The sequence below is a fragment of the Mastomys coucha genome, unplaced genomic scaffold, assembly GCF_008632895.1.
Source record: "Mastomys coucha isolate ucsf_1 unplaced genomic scaffold, UCSF_Mcou_1 pScaffold4, whole genome shotgun sequence".
Lineage (NCBI taxonomy): Eukaryota > Metazoa > Chordata > Mammalia > Rodentia > Muridae > Mastomys > Mastomys coucha.
Window position 1 is genome coordinate 40,090,754 of NW_022196910.1, and position 16,357 is coordinate 40,107,110.

General features: G+C 36.6%; 2 pseudogenes across 1 annotated transcript in view; both read left to right on the top strand.

The window, feature by feature from the left end:
- LOC116076549 overlaps positions 1-1,053 on the top strand; it is a 3,323-nt pseudogene extending 2,270 nt beyond the window's left edge. The window contains exon 2 of the transcript XR_004112976.1: positions 5-1,053. The product of XR_004112976.1 is annotated as a bcl-2-associated transcription factor 1 pseudogene (transcript). The remainder of the gene's footprint in view (positions 1-4) is intronic.
- A 2,393-nt stretch (positions 1,054-3,446) lies between these two features.
- Positions 3,447-16,357, top strand: part of LOC116076550 — an 85,131-nt pseudogene continuing 72,220 nt past the window's right edge.

A 16,357-nucleotide genomic window follows, 5' to 3' on the forward strand; every position in this document is an offset into this window, starting at 1 on the left:
TCAGGCCAGCAAAAGCACTTCTGAATCATTTATACAACACATTGTATCCTTGGTTCATCATGTAAAAGAGCAATACTTCAAATCACCTGCAGTGACCCTAAACGAGAGGTTTACTTCATACCAGAAAGCTACTGAAGAACATAGTACCAGGCAAAAGAGCCCTGAGATACACAGGAGGATTGACATCTCTCCAAGCGCACTGAGGAAGCATACCCGTTTAGCAGGAGAGGAGAGAGTTTTTAAAGAAGAAATTCAAAAGGGAGATAAAAAATTAAGGTGTGATTCGGCTGATCTTCGGCATGACATTGACCGTCGCCGTAAAGACAGAAGTAAAGAGCGGGGAGATTCCAAGAGCTCCAGGGAGTCCAGTGCATCAAGAAAGCAAGAAAAAGCACCAAAGGATTACAAGGAATATAAACCTTACAGAGATGACAGCAAACACAAAGGTAGAGAGCAAGATCATTCCCGGTCATCGTCCTCTTCAGCATCACCTTCCTCACCCAGTTCTCAAGAAGAAAAAGAGAGTAAGAAAGAAAGAGAAGACGAGTTTAAAACTCACCATGAGATGAAAGACTACTCAGGCTTTGCAGGAGGTAGCAGACTACGAGGGACCTTCCATGATGACAGAGATGATGGTGTGGATTACTGGGCCAAAAGAGGAAGAGGTCGTGGTACATTTCAACGCGGCAGAGGGCGCTTTAATTTCAAAAAATCAGGTAGCAGTCCAAAATGGACTCATGACAAATATCAAGGAGATGGGATTGTTGAAGATGAAGAAGAGACTATGGAAAATAATGAAGAGAAGAAGGACAGACGCAAAGAAGAAAAGGAATAGCCTCAAGATTGCAACAGGGAGCAGAACTTGACACATTTTTTTTTTAAACCTGATTTTTGTTTTCAAATAAGAATGTAAGCATTTTACTTAAAATGTACTGTTTGCAAGTAGTCTATAGAAATTTTGTTTTAAGTCTTCAAATATCTTGAAAAAAATAGTAGACTGTATGTTGAAAATTGTATTGAAATAAAGTAGAAAATGTTCGGTAAAAAAAAAAAATAAGCCGTGTTTCAGAAATAGCCAAGGTTATAACTCATGCTGTAGCTGTACTTAGTAATGCATACAAGTCAGCCTGGTGGTACTGGTTTTGAATGTATGAAGGGGTCATGAAGAGTAGCTGAGGCTTGGCAATGTCAGAGGTCATGAAAGGCCATTGGTTAAGGTAAGCCTCAGTTGTAGTAGAAGGCCAAGGACTGAAGGGGTCATTCAAAGGATTTGAGACCTGGCACTATGAAAAGAGCCTATGAGAGGCTATTAGTGAAGCCTAGTTGCAGCAGAAGACCCCCAGTTTACTAGAGATGCCAGTACCATGGGATGATCACCAAGAACAACAGCAAGAATGGAGAGCATCAACTTGAGATTAGAGTGCTACAGAGGGCAGAGCTGGAGAAGTGACACCAGCACTTTGGAGAAGCCCAGAAGATCATGTGTGGATCCCAGACATTGAAACAAGAAAATGTAACATTGAAGTTGCCTTGGAGACCTCAAGATTTTCAAGGTGCTAGAGCCATAGGTTATCTCCTGAGGAATGTTGCTAAAAGGAAATGGAACCAGCCCAGGAAAAGAAGTTTGCTGCAGTCAACAAAGATGAAAAAGAAATTGGAGATCTGAAAACTGCTTTGATCTCAGACATGGAGATGCAGGGTTTGTAGTTTGCCCAGCTGGTTTCCTGTCTTGATTCAGGCATTACAGTTAAATGGTTGGGTGGATCTCAGAATATACTTTGAACCTTTGACTTTTAACATTGTTGATACTACTATAGACAATGGGGACTTTGGAAGTTGGGTTAAATGTACTTTTTTTATCATGGTATGTCTAGGTTTGGCCTCCATAGAACAATCCTATGGCGGCCAGGGAGTGGAATGTAATAGTTTGAATATGCTTGGTCTATGGAGTGGCACTATTTGGAGGTGTGGTCTTATAGGAATATGTATGTTACTGTGGGCCTGGGCTTTGAGACCCTCATCCTAGCTATCTTGAAGCCAGTATTCTGCTAGTAGCCTTCAGATGAAGATGTAGAACTCTCTGCTTTTTCTGTACCATGCCTGCCTGGATACTACCATGTTTCTGCCATGTTTCCTTGATGATAATGGATTGAACCTCTGAATCTGTAAATCAGTCCTAATTAAATGTTCTTTATAAGAGTTGCCTTGGTCATGCTGTATATTTACTGCAGTAAAACCCTAACTAAGACAGTAGTCCAATGTAAATTCAATTAATAAGTCTACAATGGAGCTTGGAGTTCAGAGTCTCAGAAGAAATGTACAAGAAGACTACAAGTAGAAAACCCAATCGCCTGCTCTTTTCTAAAGGAAAATGGAGGAGGAGGAGTGCTACAGGAGAGGGGAGTTAGGGGAGAACTGGGGGGGTGGAAATGTGTTTGGGATGTAATGTATGAGAGAAGAATAAATAAAGAAAGGAGAAAAAGAAAAAGCAGGCAGACATCATATACAGATGCTAATCTATGTATGGGTATATGTCAGGGAATTGCAGGTCTTAACACAAACTTTTCAGTCATCTCAGGCTAAACAGTTAGCTTTTGCTGCAAATGTTACTTTGTTCTTAAATTGTAAAACTTCCTAAAACATCCACTAAGCTATACATAAATTTTATGACATAGTTAAATGGTATTATAATTTTTCTTTCTTTACCATTTGTTTAATTTAGGGAAATTGTAACATAATCAGCTCTTTTATCATATCCCTGACCTTAGAGCATTGGGTTTTTTTTTTTTTCAGTTTATCAACATATACTCTACAATTGGGTTCCTGATCATTACTTCTGATGCACATCAACTTCTTATGCCATGTCTAATTTTCCTTCAGATTCATTATCTTTCTGTTCTTTCTATTAACACTCATCTTTTTCTCATCTGAATAATTTCCCCAGCTGTCCATATCCATTTGCAATTTTGATCAAGCTGATTTATTATCTTTCACTTCTAACATCTTTTATTATAGATTTGGTTGTACACTCATTTACATTTTTCACTCCCTGTTTAATGAATATGGTGAATAATAATACCCAAGCACTTTGGATCCTTAGGGACCATTCTTGGTGCTTCTATCTTCCAATGAGGCATAAAATAATTATACTTTCTATTTGCTGAATAATTTGTATATTCTTATGGCACCATTATTTATAAGCAATAAAACTTTAAGTAATGAAACCCTCAATTAGCTACTTCTTTTTTATACTCAACTTTTAGGAAAGAAAGAACAAAACACAGTTGAAACCATGTACTGAGTTTAGAAATTACTAATTCTCATAATCCTGACTCAGCTTTGCTTTACTTCGTCCTCCTGTGCCTTTTACAACTAACATGACAATCTTCTAAGTATTAGTGATATGTCTTATCATATTTGGAATATATAGTAGTAATTCTGCCACAATGAAAAGGAGTGGACTGCTCATGATGCACGAGGGCCCTGCTCAGGTAAGATGCAAAGCCCTGCCTCCAACTATGCACACATGTGTAATCATGTGTGCATATGTATTTTTGAAATATACATGCACTCAGATGCGGCAAAGTAGAGAGAAAGATTAGAGAGACATCAGAAGATCTTTTAGAAAAGAATGGAGATCTAGATTCCCTTTCCTTATGGTTGCATAAAGTGAGTTTGATCGCTTTCCTTAAAATACCATCACATAGGTAGCTTATACAATGTATGGATATGATCTTGTGAGTGTCCATTTGCTTGTTTTGAGACATTCCATCTTGAAACACACAATCTTTCTGTTCTGGCCTCTTAAATAATGAAATTACATTCGTGCATGACACAACTCTTTAAATGTAAGCATTTTTGTGCGGTCCTAAAGATATGTAAAGTACTATGACAAATAATCTATCTTCTTTATATTTAAGATAGGTTCTGTGCCAATCAACCCCTAAAATAATACCGGCATGTATACTCTAAAGACAATTTTCCTTCAAAAAAGTGAAGTTATCTGCTAAAGCTATTCTTTTTCATGACCAAGTATAGCATTATGGTGGTGATTATGAACCAAATTGAACTCTGCCTCTTCTATCTGTTACAGTGGCTAGTGTTTTTTATACAACACTTACTTCTATAGGGAAACATTAAGACAACTCACGAATGTTATCCATTCTCTTTATTGTCTATTCCTGCAAAAGTTTTAAATTCTGACTGTGATCAAGAAACTTCATCTGTCAGGCCCAAGGGATTTTAATTAATTGAGACTCCCTCCCCCCAGGAAATACACATAATCACTTAAGGTGGCAACAGACATCAAATACAAAATGAAACAGTGTGTGATTTGCATATAAATAAGCATAAACATGAAGTGGTGTCTTGATAAGGAAGTGGTTCCCAAGATGAGAAGATAGCATCACTAATAAAACAGAAGGAGTAACATGTCCCAAATCAACAAGAAAGTGAACAGCCAGGGGTGGGATTTGAATTCCTCAAATTTTAGTTGTAAGAATCTCTAACATATATATGTCCTGTTAATTTTAGGGATTTGTTGTTTAAATGTGTAAAAATAACCTATGTAAAGCAATCTTTTAAAATGACTGGTTTATAATTGTTAAGTGGCCACAAGTGATATCTTTGAACTTCCTTCTTTTTGAAAGAGAACTTAGTTGGTTTGTCTTCAACAACTCAGGCTGAGAGGTTAATATATATTATGAGGAAGGGAGGATGAGGAGACATGCCTATCTCCTGTATCTGAGGAGGTCTGGACTTTAAATAACTTGGAGTGCCATCACTAAGTCTCCCAATTCAAAAATGTAAATGTATAGCATGGGAGTTCATGGTCCGGTGATGCTATGTTAGGGCTGTAGGAACATGGTATCTGTTAGGGATTAAAATCATTTGTAGATTGCTATTCTTGTACCAGAGACTTTGTTTATTTGAAAAGCATATTTATTGTGTATGTTTGTTTGTATTTGTGTATGACTGTGTTTATGGTTGTGTGTGTGTGTGTGTGTGTGTATGAGTGTGTGAGTGTGTGTGTGTGTGTGTAGTTTCAGTTTTGTAAAATGCTGATATTTTGGAATTGCCAAAAAGCAAAAAGTGGAAGTGAGTGCTGCCAACCCTTTCAGAACCTTTGGACTTTAAGTTTTATGAAATGACGAAACAACATAGGGGCAACAAATTCATTCTCTACCCCCCTATCATTTTTCATAAGACTGAGAATTAAATCAGTAATAGATAAATTAAGAAGAAACTTGGAAAAATATGTAGCAAGTAGGAGGTTTATGTGACTTCTATATTTTTCTAGAAGATGAAATTCAAAAGAAGAGGCTAAGCCTCCATGATTATGAAAGATGCTGAAAAAGGAGAGACAGTTGTGTGCAGTAGCTTACCTATGTGAGAAAGCAAGAGAAGCGAGTGATTTTCATCACGTCTGTTTGAGAAGAGCCGTCCATCTCCATTCTCTGTCCTGAGGATTGGGATCTTTATCTAGAGGAGGGAGGATGGCTTCCATGTGGCGGTTTCTTCTCTCTGTAAGAGATAAAAGTGGGAAGAGTTCTTTCAGTCCAAATCTTTCTATATGCAACAAGCATCCTAATGAGGGCTGACTTGTTCTGCTACCCTTCTACAATCACAACCCCGACCCTTAAAAAGTAATAGGACATTTGAACACCACATGAGGGAGAGAGAGGGAGAGAGAGAGAGAGAGAGAGAGAGAGAGAGAGAGAGAGGGAGAGGGAGAGAGAGACTTCATATTGCTGCAAGAGATAATCTATAAGTTTCTTTGTGAAGTTTAAGAGAATATCAAAATCAAGTCCATGGAACTAAAATATCTGACTTTTACAAGATAGGCTGGAGACTCAAGTAGTGGATTCTTTAGAGAATTCAATATTAAATATCAACAGTTCTTTTGATGTCTTAAGAGACGTTATTCTGAGTTAAATATAGTAAATGGAAATATTGTGATTTGGAGGAGTAAGTTTGAATGAAAACAATTTTTTATGAGTGCCTTTACCAACTTACTATTTTCTCTTTAATGTAAAATAAATGAAAATGTTAGTTTGATCTATAATATCAACTCACCAAATAAACAAAATATTAATCTGCATTGTAATTTGCACTAATTTAAGTTCTTTCTTAGTACTATGAAAAATGTTAAACAAATGACTATATCTGAAATGTGATGAAACATAATAGTTTCTTAAAGGTTAGGAACGGTAGCCCGACTATTTTCCAAGTTGTGCATTTCCTTATTAGAGACATTCTATATATTTTCTCTTTTGATGGACCCTTTCTTTCCCAAAGCCAGTACACACTGAGAATTCCACACAGAATTGCAAGGTGTTATATTTTTAGACATAAAAGCATAGAACAGTGAAGAGAAACACACTTATAAATAATTACTCTCAAAGTAAATGAAGAGTGACTACAAGATTATAGAGATTGACTTGTTTATAGATTTCCAATATCTTATTATCATAACTCATAAGATATTTTCACAAATTCATATAACAGATTAGACTCACACTATATTTATTTGAACAAAATGTACAAGGTTATTATTTTGTTGTCTAAGAAATCCTGTCTACCTAAATGATAAAGTTTTTTTTTAATTCTATAAAATGTGATAAATAATTTCAGAACTTTTCAAAATTCTGCTAGGCAAGAGGAAATCAGAATAAAACTGACGAAAATGATTTACATTGGGCCATGCACATAGATGGAATAAAAATACAGACATACTTATGTCCCAATTTGCTCAGTGTTGGCCTGCAATTTGCACCTGCAGTGTGTGGGCATAATTTAAATGAGATAACATCTGGCATATTGTAAGAGTGGTAATCAACAATTGCAGAAGCATTTAAATTGTGACTGTACTTATGGGGGAAGAGGGAGAACATAATTAAGAAGATAAGAGCCTAAGATCAGTTCAAATTTGCAGTTTCTACATCACAGAATCTTCAGACATGAGAACCTAGAGGCTGAAGAGAACCTGAAAGGGAGTCAGAGGCTGGGTTGCTATAGTAGCTCAATCATGAACTGATGGAAAGGTGGTGAACTTGGAGGTAATTATATATATTTAAGCAGCCTAGGACTAGGGAACAGCTATTTAGCCTTTTTGTATCATATGCCTTAATAGAATGATAATAATAAAATTTATCTGAGCTTTTAATGAAAGTTATAAAGGAATATTATAACATAGATGACAATGGATAGCTATTTTTTCTGAAACATCTTTTTAATATTTGTACATCTGTTATATACGATAATATTGATATAGGTATTTACCTTAATTTCATGTCTGTAAATCTGAGGTAAGTTTACCTGCCTTGTACTCTAGGGATTCTAGAATTATTTATTTATCCTTTTATCCTTTTTTGTTTGTTTTTTTAAAGATACCGTTTCTCTGTGTAGCCCTGGCTGTCCTGGAACTCACTCTGTAGACCAGGCTGGCCTCAGACTCAGAAATCTGCCTGCCTCTGCCTCCCAAGTGCTGGGATTAAAGGCATGCGCCACCAATGCCTGGCAAAGGATTCTATTTATCCTATACAAGTGAATTATGTGTCAAAGTTAATGTTCTAGGTAGTGGAATTATGACTGTGAACACAAAAATCCACTAGGAGAAACAAACTCAGTAACTGCACTTTAAAAGTATAGCATCAATAGGAATGTGATAATCACCATGGAGAAAAGAAATTCCTTGTAGCTTGAAAGTGTGTAGAAACCGCAGAAGTATTTAGTGAAGAAGAAAGAGGGTAACATCTAGGCAAAAAAAAAAAAAAAAAAAAAAAAGACAAAAAATTATTATAGTGAGGAAGGAGATGAAGACAAAGACGAAAACGAAAAAGAAGAAGACAAAGAAGAAGAAGCAACAGCAGCAGCAAAGGAGGACATAAGAGAGAGACTCTCCCCTCTCTTCTCCCTCTCCCACTCCCTCCCTGTCTCCCTACTGTTTGTAGGTCAGGATGTAAAATTCTCAAGTATAGCTGCAGAGCCATCCCTGTCTGCCTCCTGTCATGATCATAGATTGAACATGCACCCAATTAAATGCTTTCTATTGTAAGGGCTGCCTTGATCATGATGTCTTTTTACAGCAATAGAACAATAACTAAGATATAAATGCAATACAAAAGCTATGCTTATTTTAAAACTGAGGACCTGTATGACATGTTAGAAATTAGTAATTGTATAGACATTTTCATCAGATTACATGGATTGCGTGATACTAACCTATATAGAGAGGAAGTTATGAGTAAGTTGTGTTCCAAATGTGTTTTTAATATTATGGAAGTTAAGGCATTCATTAAAATTTAGTTTATGCAAGTGTGAGCATTTTGATTGTCAGTTTGGTGAATTTATTCCACAGTGACATGCTTTGAAGTCAAGCTCTACCTTTTGGAGAGATGTAGAATACAGGTCATGAATATAACACTAGAGGTTTTGTGGCACACATTCATTCAGACAGTCTTTGTTCTCTTGATCATTCCTTCGTTTTTAGGTGCTTCCTGTTTAGTATTTTGATGTCAAAAAGAAGGTTTCCAATTAAAATGAGATTGAACTATTATTTTAAGATACATTATGCAAATAAGAGAATGAGATTGCACCTTATATCTCTGTAATGAAAGGTATAAACAAAGAATAAAATGTTTAAAGTTATATTCAAAATAATTTATCAGTCACAGCATATTATCCTCATTTAATTAGTATTACTATGTAAGTCAAGTTTGTGTTTTAATCAAAATAGGCATCTTCAAAATATTAGTAATAATGTACATCCTGTCTAGATAAAACAAACAGATGTTTGGTAACACTAACAATAGAAAACATTAATACTTATTTTGAGATCATTTCAATTTTATAAAATAATTTAATTTGGTGCCATGTATATAGTTATTATGATATTACCAATGATTAAATTGACAGCCTGCATATCGAGATGGGGGCATAAAAACATAAATTAATAATATGTGACATAATAATTATAAGAAAAACTTATTTGTTGAATTAAAGTTATGGAGTACCTAACTTAAACCACATCTCTACAATTCTATAGTATCTCAATATATAGAAAAAAGAGCATTATGTTAGAAGATTCTCCCATTTATTCTCCCTGCCTTTGGTTACTTTTTTTCATATATCTGGAAAAAGCAGATGATCGTCAAAGATTTTGTTACTTGTAAAATTGCCTCTATACATAAGACAATAAATAGAGCCTTCAGCCTCAATAGAGAATATAGATTATCAAGGGATATTGACAATTACATGGGTAAATAGTATCAACAAGTACATCATAGTAATCTGGATAAAGATTGATACCGAATCACTTCTTTTGAGTCAAGTCAACTAAGATCTTGGCTGTAAGTGAGATTAAGCCAAGTAAAGTTCAACAGAATGCAGAGAATATAACATTGCATAAATAAGAGTGTAATGTAAGGAGGAAGTATGTGCCATAGAAATCAATCAATACAGGTAGTATATACAGTACATAGAATTTGAGGTGGAATAAGAAAAATCTGTAAGGTTCAAAAGAATGGTGGAAGCCAGAGGGTACAGAATCTTGGGTAACATCTCAAGAAGTTGGATATAAGAAAATTTGAGCCTTTAATCCCAGCACTTGGGAGGCAGAGGCAGGCGGATTTGAGTTCAAGGCCAGCCTGGTCTACAGAGTGAGTTCCAGGACAGCCAGGGCTATACAGAGAAACCCTGTCTCAAAAACCAAAAAAAAAAAAAAAGAAAGAAAGAAAATTTGATAAGAGAAGGGAAGGCATGCAAGGAAGAGTCATTTTTTGTTTGCTTGGTGGACCATTTTCTTCAGACATTTTGTAGATGTGTGTTATAAGCTGATGTTAGTGGTAATCAAGAAAATTTAATCTTTCAGAACATTTTTAAAACTTTACCTCTAAGACATTCTAATTGACTTAGCCTAAAACTTTGGGTTGGCATCCTAATATTGACTCCTAGTATTAGACAGACTGCCAAGCCTTGCATGGCCATAGTAGGGACAGAATGACATGATTCCTGCCCCTGGAACAGAGCCAGTATGGCATGGGTCTCCATGCGTGTTGATGGTTACTGTGGGCATTAGGCTTGTTTGTATGATAATGTACATAGTTTCATGCTCCTCCTTCTAGGAATGTTCTCTCTGCCAAGGTCAATGATTCCATGATAATCAGAGACACCATGAGTCCAGGAGTCAGGGGTGTGGCTGATGTCTCAGCAAAATGAAACCTTCAGAGTAGCCCTCAGGTTGAGGGCAAGAACTCTAAAAACAAAAGTTCAAAAACATGTGATTTCTCAACTATGCAAAATATAAGGCTGCAATATGAATTGTGTAAGAAGCTTCACAGATCTAAAGGAACAGAGGCAGCTGTACTATATAAGCCAGCTTGTCAGAAAGATAGTAAGGATGGAGATAAAGAGTTTCAGGCAGTAGTGATGGCAGGGCAAGACCCCACCCGGCAATGGCAATTTCAGGGTAAAGTCCTACCCAGCTATCTATTGTCTGTGCTTATGCTTGCTGTTTCTTTCTGATAATCAAGGAGCTAGGGTCATGGGATGGTGATTCATCAGATAGCAAAAGGGAATCTGAGTTGATATGTCAAAAAAAAAAAAAAAAGACTGAGCTTTTGATCTGCAAGAGATGAGCTATCTAGAGAGAATTTTTTAAATTTTTTTGAAATTTTTATTAGAAAATTTCTTTATTTACTTTTCAAGTGTTATCCCCTTTCCTGGTTTTCCCTCTGAAACCCCCCTATTTCATCTCCTATCCCTTGCTTCTATAAGGGTGTTCCTCTAACCACCCACCCACTCCTGCTTCCCCGCCCTCAAATTCCCCTACATTGGGGCATAGAGCCTCCAAGGGACCAAGGGTCTCTTCTCCCATTGATGCCTGACAAGGCCATCCTCTGTTACATGTGTAGCTGGAGCCATGGTTCCTTCCATTTGTACGCCTTGGTTGGTAGTTTAAACCCTGGGAGGGAGGGAGGGGAAGAGAGAGACAGAGACAGAGAAAGAGAAATACAGAGACAGAGAGAGACAAAGACAGAGAAAGACAGAGAGAGACAGAGACAGAGACAGAGAAAGCAGAGTCTGGTAAACTGTCTTTCAGAAGAACATAGGCCAGCAGCTTGTAATCTATGATTTGACTTCAAGTTCTTTGTTTCATGGCTCCCAAACAACACTTCCTTAGAACCCCTCTCCAAGCTGAGGCTGATCCTTGGCAACAGACCAACTCAGTTTCTGGCTAGTAATCTCAAGTGGCAGTTTGAAGAATCTGAAGAAATAACTCAACAATTAAGAATGCTTCCAGCTGGGCAGTGGTGGAGCATGCCTTTAATCCCAGCACTTGAGAGGCAGAAGCACGCGGACTTCTGGTCTCTGAGCATATGAACTTGTATAACACACACACATACACACATACACACACACACACATACGCACATGCACACGCGCGCGCGCACACACACACACACACACACACATCATTTTTGAAATCTCAGATCTCTTTAAACAGTGTTTCTCCTGAAAACTAGGTAACTGAAAGATTACTTTTCATTACACAGAAGTTTTATTATTTTTTAAGTTATGTATATGTGTTTGTGCTTATGTCTGGATAAATGCACTTGAGTGTTGGAGTCCATGGAGACCAGGGGCATCAGGTATCCTGAAGCTTGAGCTGGGACCCGAATGCTAGTCCTTTGAAAGAGCAATACATACTTTAGACACACACTACTTCTCCAGACTCTTCTATTCACACTTTAGAAATTTTCAAAGGGAAAAATTTCCATCAAGTATGTTCCAAGGAAGACTTGGAAGGTTGCTCTAAAAATTATAATGCACAGACTGTGTAGATTCTCTGGCAAGCAATATAACTCGTTGTCCTTTTCTTTCTCCTCTAAACAGAATGTGTATGTGTCATAAAGATATATGATTATCTTCTAGGTTCTTCTTGTGTGTTTGGCTGGACTTAAGCATGTTGTTAGTATTTCTTTTAAGATTTCTACTTTAGTACTTCAAATTAAATCTCTCTGTAATATAATGATATAAGTTTTCCTGCTTATATTACTTCTGACTATTTTCTTGGCCTGAACTTGCTCTATACCAGATTGGCCTTGAATTCAGAGATTTGCTTGCCTCTCTTTTCTGGGAATAAAGGTGTGGCTGTATTCCAGCTGGATCACATAGACCTAGAAGATCTTTGGATGTGGTACTGTGAATCAAACCCAGGTTCTCTCCAAAAGTCAAAATATCTTTCCATCCATTTTGGTATGTTGAACTTGATTTAGAAGCAGTTTCTTTTAAAATATATTTTATGACCTATATTTCCATCTATTCAAGAAATGTTAATCTGAAAATATTTTTATAATTGATACAGAATAAACAACAATACTAGGTTTTCTCCTCAGTGTACTGCTTGGCTCATTTGTTCATGTCAAGCTGAGAGTTGACTATCTACAATGAAGCAGTTGATTTATTATTCTGAAGTCTAGTCAAAACAGTGGCAACTGTCAGTCCATCTAAATCAGCTCTAGAAAACAACATACTCAGGTGAAGATCCATACTACTTTCCTAGAATGCAAAAAGTCTAAGAAGTTCAGAAACTTTTTTGAGTTTTTTATAGATAGCAGACTTTGATAAGTTGATTTCATAAATTCTATTTTCTATAAGATATTATTAGCAAAAGGAATATTAAGAATAAATAATATTGCCAGGCAGTGGTGGTGCACACCTTTAATCCCAGTACTTGTGAGGCAGAGGCAGGCGGATTTCTGAGTTTGAGGCCAGCCTGATCTACAGAGTGAGTTCCAGGACAGCCAGGGCTATACAGAGAAACCCTGTCTCAACAAAACCAAAAAACCAAAAAACCAAAACAAAAAAAAAAAAGAAAAAAGAAAAAAGGAATAAATAATATTTATGGAAAATATCCTTAAATGCTATTCAGGTGAGCAGTTTTAAGAAGAATGCATAATTATAGATAATTTAGTCATACTAATACATTTGCAGAATAATTTTCTTCTAGTGACTAAATGGCTGTTAACATATAAAACACAGGCTATCTACATATTATAGTATAAGGAGATCAAATACTAAAATACTAATATTGAAAATGTATGGGTCACCATTAGTAATCACACTGGACACATTAGCAGCTGTTAAAAAAGGATTATTAATTTTAGTTTAACTATATAAAAACTGGATCAAAAGATAGAAAACTGGACCATAAGGTGGGTGTCCACAGAGTAATCAATTACATACCTACTTAACTCCATTCTACCTGATGGGGAGAAGGGAGAAGTGAGCAGGGAGGAGACAGAGCAAGGGAAGAAGAAAGAAATAAAAATAAGCAAAGAAAGATGGGAGGGGAAAAAGAAAGGGACAAAGAGGGAGAAAGGAGAGAGAAAGAGAGAGAGAGAAAGAGAGAGAGAGAGAGAGAGAGAGAGAGAGAGAGAGAGAGAGAGAGAGAGAGAGAGAGAGAGAGATGAACTGTTGGGCTGACTTCTAAGCTTAACAAAGTTGACATTTCCATACATATTCTTTGGATTTTCATAGAAGACTGACTTTGAATCCCAATGTATTTCAGTGAAGTTCCTTCTGGCTTGAAGATTTTTCTCAGGGCTAAATAACAAAATTCCAAGGAACAATTTTAGGATCACTTTTATATAGCAATGGAACCATTATAATTTACACTTTGATCATTCCTAAAATGAGATGTAGTTTATGAATAGTGATACGTTTTAGCAATCATGTGGACATGTCAGATGTTAAGTTAACCTGACTTATGGTAAAACTTGTCTAGACTTCTGCTGCATAAAAGAGAAAAAGGGCACGAATCTAAGAAAAATTGAAGATGGGGTTTTAAAAAAAATAGCCTCATCTATGTCTAATTTTGGTGAGTTATATGTTTTACCATACTTTTTAGCAATATAGATTTGTTAAGGGAATTTCCTTTTTGGCCAAGAAGAAATAAATGAGATGACGATGATGAATAAGGGGGAGAAAATGAGCTACTGAAGAGGAATGAAGACTCACTAATATATCACCCATCTAATCTACCCATCTATTGTATAGACACTTATGCAGTTAACCATTCTCCAATCCCAAAAGCTATATCAAGATTTATTGTTTAATACTAAAGATGATAAAATAACATTTGAGGTTATATGAAATGTCCTATGTGGAGGTATTGTAATTACTGTAACTAAAATACATTTTAAATCAGCCTTCTTCTTGGACCTGAGCCTGAGGTTTTTGTGTCTGTGAGTCACAGATATCAGTAATCTTCCACCTTGCCATTATTGTCCTTAATATTCTAAGGACTATCACATGAGACCTCTCAAATGATAAAGAACAAGGAATCAGGACTGTAGAGAAATTCATTTCGACATTTTCTCATGAAAAAGATAGCTGTTTTTTTTTCATTCTGAAGCCTCAAAATAATTCCTTATAACAGAAGTTAGCAAAGGGTTTAAAGGTTTAGATAATAAATATTCTAAAATTTTGTTGGGGAGCATGGTCCTGTCACAAGTATTAAGCCCTCCTGTTACAGAAGAAAAGCTGCTACAAGCAAAAGGAAAAAAAAAATCAAATGGCACAGATAGAATTCAATCAAATCTTATTTGTGAAAACAGGCTAAACTCCTGACTGGCACTAGGGCGATGACTGCTGTTTTGATGTATCCATCCATTGCTCCTCCACCTTGTAAGAATACCCACTTAAAGATGTCCTCAGAGGGGGCAGGCAACAGGGGTTTGTTCTTGTTGTTTTTGTTTGCTTGTTTGTTTGTTTTTTGGAGGGGAAACTGGGAAAGAAGAAACCATATGACATATAAATAAAGAAACTATCTAATAAAAAAAAAGATGTCCTCGGGATTGCCAAAGACTCCTTACTATCTACATTTGGCTTTATTTTCTTTTAGGATAAAAATCTCATCAAATTTAGTTCTTCATTTTTAATCTCATCTCATTCTCAGGGATAGCTGTGAACTCCTGACAATTCTTTGTCATCTTTCTGAGTGCCAAGTTCATAGTCATGAGCCAACATTATCACCAAAACCTATCCTAAATTTCATCTCATTATCAACCTCTAATCAATCCATTATTTTTTGTATATTAGACCAACATAGACAATTTTACCCCTTAAGATTTCTTTCTATCTTGTAGTATGTTATTCATTACTTTTTTCTGGTACATAAAATCCTTTTTATTGTTTGTCTTAATGAATATTCTATTGCCATGAGGGGTCAGCATGATTATGGCAATTCTTATAAAGGAAAGCATTTTCTTTGGTTTCAAACCCTTCAACAAGGAACTGAAGTGCATATTTTACTTACCAAGGTAGACCTTGCTTCCAGATTCTCCCAGCATCCCTCAGTTCCTCCCTGGCATACCCTGCCTCCTACCTTGAATTTTCCAGTTCAGAGGCTGGTCTGCCCTTCCCCTAGAGGCTCTACTCTATATAATCCAGACATTTTGATCTCTCCCCTCTGTTTGCATACTCTCTCTCTCTCTCTCTCTCTCTCTCTCTCTTTCTTTTTCTCTTTCTTCTTTCTTTCCTTTCCTTTCCCTTTGTCCTCTCTCTTCCTCTCCTCTCTTCTCTCTCCTCTTCCTCGGTTTTCCTCTCCTCTCCTTCTCTCTCTCTCTCTCTCTCTCTCTCTCTCTCTCTCTCTCTCTCTCTCTCTCTCTCTTTCCACTGGCAACTGGCTCTCCTGGCCTCTTTCCTTGGGGCCAGTGAATTTGTCTGAGAGCAGCTTCCCAATAAACCTGCTTTTAACATAATCTAATCTGGCTTGAATTGGCCCCTGTCAGGGGTAGAGAAATAATATCACATTTAATTGGTGCTTGTTTATACTTTCAGAGGTTTAGCCTCTTCTTATCATGGAGGGTAGCATGGCAGCAGGCACACAGGCATGGGGCTAGAGAGTTAAGAGTTTTACATTTAGGTCTTCAGATGGCTGGAGAAAGAGTGCCACTGGACCTTGATAGAGCTTCTGAAACCCCAAAGACCACCTCCACTGATATACTCCCCCCAAACAAGTCCGTACTCACTATAAGAAGGCCACTCTTCCTAAATTCTCATTAGTTCCACTTCCTAATGATCAAGAATTCAAATGTTTGAGCTTATGGGGACATTTCTATTCAAGCATGACAGTGTTGTTTAAAAAATTATAGGAACATTTATTTATTCCACAGTATTTTCCTGCCACTTGTGAAGTATGAAAATTAGAGAGGTTCAATAATTTTCCCTGATCAAAATGGCAAGAGAGGAGCACAGCTGTTCTGAATTGAAAATGTTCTTTATCAATCTATAAAAACTTGGCAAATTGTGGTGGCTTGTAACTTCAATCCCAGCACTGGGGAGGCAGAGA